Raw genomic sequence first — 8,590 nt, 5'->3', positions numbered from 1 at the left:
AGGCCAGCTTGGTCTACAGAGTGAGTTCCAAGACAGCCTGGTCTAAACAGAGAAACCCTGTCTTGAAAAAAAAATACATAAAACAAAAAGGTATCCATTTAAACTTGTTTCCTTATTTAAGCTGTTTTCTGACACCATGTGGGGGGCATTTTATAATTATCTAGTGTGCATTAAATCTTCAGGAAGAGTTAAAAATGCAGGGTTCTCAGAGTAAGCTAACACGTTAAGATTCTAGGTTTCAGCTGGAGCTGGGGATCAGTGGTCCTGAGGTGACTCCTGATGACTTAACAAAAGCAACCCAAACTACCCCATGTCTCCAACCTCTATTTTTCCACTGTCTACTTACTTGTTAGGCATACAACTATGACACCCTATTGCTTCATATAAGCTCCAAGAAAGCAAGGGCAAAAACTTAATTTTTAATTTTTTATTAAATAGAGCCTTGGTTTGCTAACAGGTGCACTTCGGAGCACTCACAACAGCATCCAGTAGGAAAAGGGCCCCTTAGAAATGCTGGTCTAACAAACGAGAGAATAAATTACCATACTGCTTTGTACAAAACTTTCCCGTTTAAAGATCTGGCTAGGGCTCTGAAATAGAGAAGCAAAACTCATTTCAGAAAGGGGTCGAGGCGACGACGCAAAGCGCCGAGGAAAATGTGGGGGAGCCCCTTTGGAGCGTAGATCCCAATTCCCCGCGCTCGGCACCGAGCGGAGGGCCCCTTCGGATTAGCAACCATTTTGGGCGGCATGAGCCTCTTCGCCGCCGCGACCACGACTTGCTCATCTAGTTGCCCTCCTGGTTCGGGCCCCGGCCAGCGCTGTAGAGCGGCTCAAGAGGCCGACGAGGCTGCCGGGGGCTGCGAGAGTGCCGCCGAAAACCCCCTCCCCGGGGCCGCAGAGCCGCGCTGGCCTCGCCATCATGGCGGTCTCCGGGCGGGGAAGCTGAGCCGTGCGTCGCGTGCGTGCCTCCTCCCTCCCCTCCCCCTCCTCGGCGGCGGCGGCGGCGGCAGAGGCGGCAGCGCTCGCCATTGCCGCTGGTGGCAGGAGGCTGCGAGGAGCCGGCGCGGTCGCAGTCTCCACGGCGCAGGCCCACGGTAGCGCAGCCGCTCTGAGGTGAGTGCCCTACCGCGCAATCTCCAGCTATTTCAGCCCCGGCGCAGCCGCAACACGCCGCCCGCCCGCCGGCCGGCCGGCCCGCCCCGCAGCCGGCACCCTGCCGCCCCCGGCTCGGGGCCTGGGCCCCTGCCGGATTCGGCCTGCCTGGGGCGGGGGGCCCGGGCCCGGCCCAGCCAAACCGCCACCCCGAGGATGCGCAGGCCGCACTAGGCCCCAGGCGTCCTGGCGGGCTCGGGAGGGAGGCGGCTGCCCTCCCAAGAGCCCCAGGGTTCCGGCCTCCCCTACCGCCTCGGGTTCTCCCGGCCGCGGCCTCCTCCGCGCCGTGGAACCCCGGGCCTGGCCTTCCTCCACGGGCTCGGGAGCGGGCAGCCCTGGAGAGCGCGCCGGGCCCGGGAGCGGGAGGTGGGTGGGCTGCGCGGGACCGGAGCGGCGGCTCGGCGCTCGCCCCCTCGGCTCTTCCCGGCTCTGGCCCGCCGGTGGCACGGCGCGGCCCGGCGGGGCGCGGGAGTGGCTGTCTCTGGCGGGAGAGGAGGCTGGTGGTTCGGCCGGGCGACCTCCGAAGCTTCCCTCCCGCCGGGGCGGCGTGGGATGGTTACCCAGGTGGACTGGGGGGCGCTGAATATGGCGCGCTGCCCACCTTCTTGCAAGTTGCGAGGAGGCGCCTAGGCGGCAGTTCGAGGAGGAGGGCGCAAAGTCCTTTTGTACGCAGAAATAAGGAGCGACATTGTGTTTTCCTCTACGACGGAGATACCTACCTAGGGGCCTGGGTTCCTCCCGGGTCTGGCGTGGTGGTCCCCGGGGTACAGGAGGGGGAGGTAGCGCATCCCTTCAGAAGGAACGGAACCTTTGCCTCGATTAAAACAGGGGGTCTAGGATGATCTTGTGCTTGATTTCTCTCCCACGTCCCCAGGCTTTCGTGGATTCATGGGTTTGCCATTGCATGTTCTGTAGTGATGTCCACTGTTTCTCACCTGTTGTGTCGTTGCTGCTGGCCCCAAACTTTGTTCGGTGCATCTGCCTGCCCACCAGAACTTGAAATTGTTAAACATACATTAGTGTTGTTAGAGCTTCAAAGGATATCTGCTCTGACCAATTGGAGGAGCTGTTAACAGGTCATCCCATCTTCCCAACCATTAAAATAATCGTGTACTAATTGCTTACGTTAGAGTTGGTATCTGTTGGGCCGAATTCTTTAAGTAGGCAGAGCACAATTCACATTTTAGTAAGTGTTTAAACTCCATTTATTGGGAGAAAGTTGGTAGGAGTGAACCTGTCAGTTGGGACAGTGCTCTGTAGGAGAATGGGTACAGCTTTTGTCCCTGGGGTAGTGGTCCTTTTCCCAGTCTTTAGCACATCCTCTTAAATGCTTTTCCCTTTAGTCTTGAACAGTAAGTTATTGGATTGTACCTCACTCCGGAGAAGAGAAGAGGGGAAACATTGGAGACCATATATATATATATATGTTGGTTTTGTTTTATTTTGTTTTCATTCAGTTTTGTCCTGACTCCCTAACATTGTTTGAAAGTTCTTGACAAGTTACCCTATAAAGTAGTAAAAATATGGTTAGTTATGAGTACAAAAGTAAATGTATAATCGTCATGTATAATGTGGTGTATTGACTTAATTTGGGTGCAGACTTACTGCAATTCATTGAGTGTAGGTTTTTGGGAAGATGTTACCTTTTAATTTTTTTTTGTGCTTTGCTGGGGCTGAAACCCAGGGTACTTGCGGTGTAGACCGTTTGCTGCTGAAATAAATTGGCAGCCTTTTGCTGTTGTTTGTTTGCCTGATAGGAGTTAGACCGTTGCTTTCAATTGGATACCTAACCCACACCGAAACAAAACAGTAGTCTTTAGCACACTTTATTTAAAATCTTGATTTCATTATAATCTCAAACTAGCAAACAGAAGGGAAGATGACTTTTTGTCTACTAGTGAGTGGTTTATATTCTCATTTAACCAAACCCAGCCAACTCAAATTAGGTGTTTTCACAAAAATACCAGAATTACAGGATTATAGAAGGGATTTCAGGGTTCCTTCGACATTCATACATATTTCAGTGGAACCTAAGGTTGTGGGTTTTCTGTTTTATTAAGGAATAATTACACACCCGTTGCTAATTTAGTTAGGAAGGTGAGGCCAACATCCCGTGACTTAAATTCATGAATTGTCTTTGCTGCTGTACTATATTTTTAACCAGACCTGGCTTGTCTGTACAAAGCATTTTATTGGAAACAGAGAAGCATGTACCTTTTAAGGGAACATTTTAAGGCTCTTGTGGTTTAGATTTTATATATATATATATATATATATATATATATATATATATATATATATATAAATTTGTTTGTTTTGTTTTTTTTTAAACACTATGTAGCCTTGGTTGTTCTGAAACTTGCTGTGTAGACCAGGCTGGCCTCAAAGGATATGCCTGCCTCTTGCCTCTAGAGTACTGTGACTAAAGGTCACATGCCCAGCGATATTTTTATATCTTTTTATTTGCAATAAGACACTCAAAAATACTGGAATAATAGCGACGATGAGCAGCAATTATTGAAGTTGTTTTTTGTTTCAGGACAAAAAAATCAGCATAAAAAGGCATGTTGATTTATTTTTGTTTAGTATGGAGGTGGGGGAATGACTGTCAGTCTTGAGAAGCACACTCTTCAGGAGGTTAACCTGGTAACTACTTCTGTCAAGTTCTTAGACAAGCTCAGTGCTCCACACTGAAACACACTTGCTCACCTTCTCACACTTTGAGGTTGAGGGGGAACTCTGTGCTGTCAAGGTTCACAAATGTCTACTCTGTCCTCCCCTCTTGAGAAGTCCCGTCTTTCCAAAAATGACAACTTTTAGTTTAGGTGTTTGTCTGTGACTGTATGATGTTTATTATATATAATATATATATGTGCATATGTACATGTATATAATTTGAAAGATTAATCTCGCACCAGCCTGTGGTCTTACTAAAGGCATTTAAGGAAATGTTCTGTTACAGAATATTAGTTGTTTGTACTTTCATGATTTCATTAGATCATATGACAGCATGTTTTTTTTCCGACCAAGCTCACCAAATACAGTTTTCTACCATCCCTTAGTGAAATAGCAGTTAAAAAGGCACATGTTTATCAGCTTTAGAAATACATTGTTTGGGGCCTAGTGGTATAAATCAGTGACAGAGTGTATACTTAACTTGAGGAAGGCACTTGGTTCAATCTCTAGCAAAGAGGAAGAAGATGAAGAAGTAGTAGAAGTAGAAGGTAGGTTGTTTAGAAGTCTAGTGATTTTTCTGCCTGTGTGTTATGTGTTATGTATACGTTCTTTTGCGTGTTTGGCCTGCATACATGTGTACTACTTGCATGCCCAGTGCTGGTAGAAGCTGGAAGAGGGCATCAACGTTCCCTGGAGTTGGAGTTGCAGGCAGTTGTACTGTGTTTGGGCATGTGAATGCTGAGAATCAATTGGGTCCTCTGGAATCCAAAAGAAAGCATCATCCCCTGGAGCTGAAGTTACAGGTGCTCCTGATCTACCCCAACAAGTAATGTGCTGTGGTTCTTTGGAAGAGCAGGCAGTGCTTTCAATTACTGAACCATCTCTCTAGCTGGTTTGTTTGTTTGTTTGTTTGTTTGTTTTTAATGTGCAGCGGTGGTTTGCCTCTATGTATGTCCATGTGAGCATGTCAGATTCTGGAGTTAACAGACAGTTGTGAGCTGCCCCGTGGGTGCTGGAATTTGAACCTAGGCCCTCTGGAAGAACAGTCAGTGCTCTTGACCACTGAGCCATCTCCAGCCCTCAAAACTGTTTTGTGTTGATGTATATGAGTATTCTGTCTGCATGTACACCTACCTGCATGGCAGGGTTAGGGCATCAGGTTCCACTACAGTTGGTTGTGAGCCACAATGTGGTTGCTGGGAAATGAATTCAGGACCTCTGAAAGAGCAGACAGTGATTGTAACCACTGAGCCATCTCTTCAGCCTTTGTTTTGATTTTTTTAAAAATAAGAATTTGTGTATCTCAGGCTGGCCTAGAACTTGTAGTTGAGGTTGACACTGAACTTCTAAATCTGTTATCATCTTCCAGATGCTGGGATTAAAGGCACATAGCTTCTTGAATGGGTAAGCAAGCACTTTAAACAGTTGAGCTACATCCTAGCTCTCGGTTAGTACTTGTCCATCATTATTCTAAGGTCAACACGCTGGAAGAGAAACAGTAAGAGTTGAAACAAACTGATTATAGATAGCATTTTCAGACCACAACTATACTAAACTGTTGGAAACTTTGAATCAGTAAGAGTGAGAAAGTGAATTTTTGACTCCGAAAGGAAAGTTAATGGAGGATGTGTGTCTTGGATTATACCCTCCACTCCATACGGTTCAGACTTAGGCTAGTGTCTGTCAGCCCTCCTCAGTGTATCAAGGCTTAGAGGTTTTATCATGTGGTCTTTATGCCTTAGCTGTCCTAATGTGTTCACACAGGTATTAAACCACTTTTGAACTGAAGAAAAACTAAATGTTTAACTTTTTGGAGATACTCAGACACATTTAAAAAACAAAACAAGTTCTATGTGGCTGGCTTACTGCATGCTATCCCTTAAGACAAGTCTGTATTGTACACTCAATCACACACGGTCTTAGAAGATCGCCCTGACAGAGGGGTCTCCTGAAGCCCAGACCTCAGTCTGTTTTGCCTAGCACAGAGTGTTGTGCTTAAAACTTCACCTGTCACCACAGCATCACTTAATTTCTTGAAGTAACCAAAGCCATATCAAGTAAGGGTAATATTTGTAAGCATCTGTGTGCATGATTAGATTGGTCACTGATTTGGGGGGGATAATACTTTTTCAGAGATGTTACAGGAGCTATTCTGTATGGGTCATCTGTTTGGTGATTTCAGCACTTGTGGAAATTGTATTGCTTAGTATGTAGGTGAAGTATGTAATTCAGGCTTGTGTCAACATGATGGCTTAGCAGGTAAATACACTTTTTTTTTTTTTTTTTTTTTTTAAGTTTAGTTGATGTCCTTTGTTTCAGATGTGCAAAGTTTGGCTAATAATTTAAGTAGGTATGTTTTTCTCTCAACATCTTTTTAAGCAGTGCCTGTTGTATAAACTGTACTGAGCCTCTTCCAGAATGCCTTCGAAGAGTGAGCTTGGTATGCATCTATGCTAACACCATTTTTTAAGGAGCCTACATTTTACTGTTGGCAATTGTAAGCTTTTTAGAACTTAAGAGAGTGCTGCTGCTGCTGTTCTGAATGTTAATGTGGTTAGGCTGGCAGCTAACCTACAAAGAACAAGAGGAAGTGAGGAAATGTCTCTATGAAACACTGCTTAAAGCTACTTCAGCAGTGGACTAGAAAGAGGGAGCAGGAGACACAGAGCTGAATTCTTGCCTTATGTTTAAAAGCGGGTGAGCCTATATCCTCCATTGAGGATTTAAGCTCCTGGAGTGCATGTGTCCTCACTTTAAGAGTTTGTCATTGTCAAACATTAAAGATGGGTTTCTAGGCCATATAAGGAAGGTGCCAGAGTCACAAAACTTGGGCCTCATTTATATCAGAGGGGAAAGATGAGCTTGACTCTTCTAAACTTGTAGAAAATAAGAAAGGGTAAAGAAAATGATGTGAGAATGGGGAGGAATTAGTTTTGGGGAGGGACCATGACAAGGGGAAAACAAATTAGGGAGGATTATGTGTATTAAATGGAGTGTGAGAAGGGCTGATAGCAGGGAGGCTAACAGTTGTGTGCATTGAGAAATAGCAAGTCGATTTTACTTGTACTTGAAGAGTGTGGAAGACGAAGTTTCCGCTTGGAAATTTGATTGGGAAAGTTTGGGAAGTTGGTAGTCAGCACTCGTAAGCGGAGCATAGGTTTTGTTCTGCAGGTTTCTGGAGGCTGAGGCATTCAGGAGATCTAGCATTCTGTCTATAACTTTGTACTGGTGGTGCTGAGTCCAAGCCCTTGGACCAGCTGGTCACTGTACCACTCAGAAACATCCCTAGTACTCACTGGTTTTTTAAAGATTGACATACAGACATTGAATTAGAAATGTTTGAGACTTAGATTATACTGTCAAAGGAGACAAATGCTGGGGATTATGCGGTTTGTGTGACCATTGACTATGAGTTAAGGTCTGTAGTCTAGTGGATGACTGATGCCCTTAAGGTAGAGAGCATGTAAGGACAACATTGGACAAAGAATTCAGACATGTTGAGTCTGTGGGAATTGATTGTAACTCAAGGAGATTTGAGAACGGAAGTAACTGATGATTTTCACTCGTCAACTAATGTCATAGAGAATTGTGAGATGTGCAATGAAGAGTGAAGAAAAAAACCTTTTTTAAAAAAGATTTACAGCAGTGGTGGTGCACGCCTTCAATCCCAGCACTTGGGAGGCAGAGGCAGGCGGATTTTCTGAGTTCGAGGCCAGCCTGGTCTACAGAGTGAGTTCCAGGACAGCCCGGGCTATACAGAGAAACTCTGTCTCGAAACCCCCCCCCCCCCCAAAAAAAAAAAAAAAAAGTGATGCTGTGGTGACAGGTGAAGTTTTAAGCACAACACTCTGAGCTAGGCAAAACAGAATTCATTGGTATAAGATCATGATTTAGCATTTCAGAAGTAAAAAGTTGAGTTGGCAAGATGACTTAGCAAGTAAAGGCATTTATGTTCAAGCTTGGCAGCCTGACTGCAGTTTCTAGGACTCACATGGTGGAAGGACAGCTGACCCCACAAATTGTCCTCTGATCTATGTGCATGCACATTCATACATACCATGTAACTTGCATGTCCCTAGGTCCATTCAATAAATTAATAAAACATAAGTTCATCTTGAGCTTTGAAGACTTAGGGTAAATAAATTTTATAAAGTTCTTAGTTCTGGAGTTCAAGGATGTATTATAACTGTGTGACTCTGAGTCTTGAAATTACATACAAAATTTTGTGTATGTGCCTATATGATATTTCTGGGGAAGGAAGGGCCCATTCTCACTTTTCTGAGATTCTTGGGGCCTCTTGACACAAGAGTCAAGGGCCTTTTCAGTAATGTTAATGAGGAAGTCCAGGGATGGCTGTGGTGGTGTTTGGCTGAAATACGTTCCAGAGAGGGATTTTGAGTGGGTGTCTGACTGAGCTTTGCTATGAGGCACCTCGTAGAGATGGTGGGAAACACTTAGTGGAGGGCAGGAGGAGAATGAACAGAGCTTAGGCAGAAATTGGCCACTCACAGTAGTGCCAGACTGTTCACGCACAGTAGATACAGTAGACTCAGAGAGAGGTCAGTACTGTTACTGTAAAGGAACAATGTGTTTTAAAAGAAAATAAATTGGCTCATAGATTTTGTTCAGAGAAAAAAATGATTCTAAGTTAAAAGTCACTTTTTTCTTTTTCTTTTTTTTTTTTTTTAACTTTTTGTTTGTTTTTGAAGAAGGATTTCTATTTCTCTGGGTAGATTTGACTGTCCTGGAATTCACTCTAA

The 8,590-nt window shown here is 45.0% G+C and overlaps 1 protein-coding gene across 7 annotated transcripts in view; it reads left to right on the top strand.

Annotated features, from left to right (window-relative positions):
* Window positions 1–966: 966 nt before the first annotated feature.
* The window catches only part of Nrf1 (nuclear respiratory factor 1), a 96,488-nt gene continuing 88,864 nt past the window's right edge, over window positions 967–8,590 (top strand). For all 7 annotated transcript variants that reach the window (XM_034519065.2, XM_076913586.1, XM_076913584.1 and 4 more), the window contains exon 1: window positions 967–1,115. The gene's annotated coding sequence lies outside the window, so the exon portion shown is untranslated. The remainder of the gene's footprint in view (window positions 1,116–8,590) is intronic.

The sequence above is a fragment of the Arvicanthis niloticus genome, chromosome 15 (assembly GCF_011762505.2).
Source record: "Arvicanthis niloticus isolate mArvNil1 chromosome 15, mArvNil1.pat.X, whole genome shotgun sequence".
Classification (NCBI taxonomy): Eukaryota; Metazoa; Chordata; class Mammalia; order Rodentia; family Muridae; genus Arvicanthis; species Arvicanthis niloticus.
Note: the sequence above shows the minus strand (reverse complement) of the source record. Positions and strands in the feature narration are given on the sequence as shown.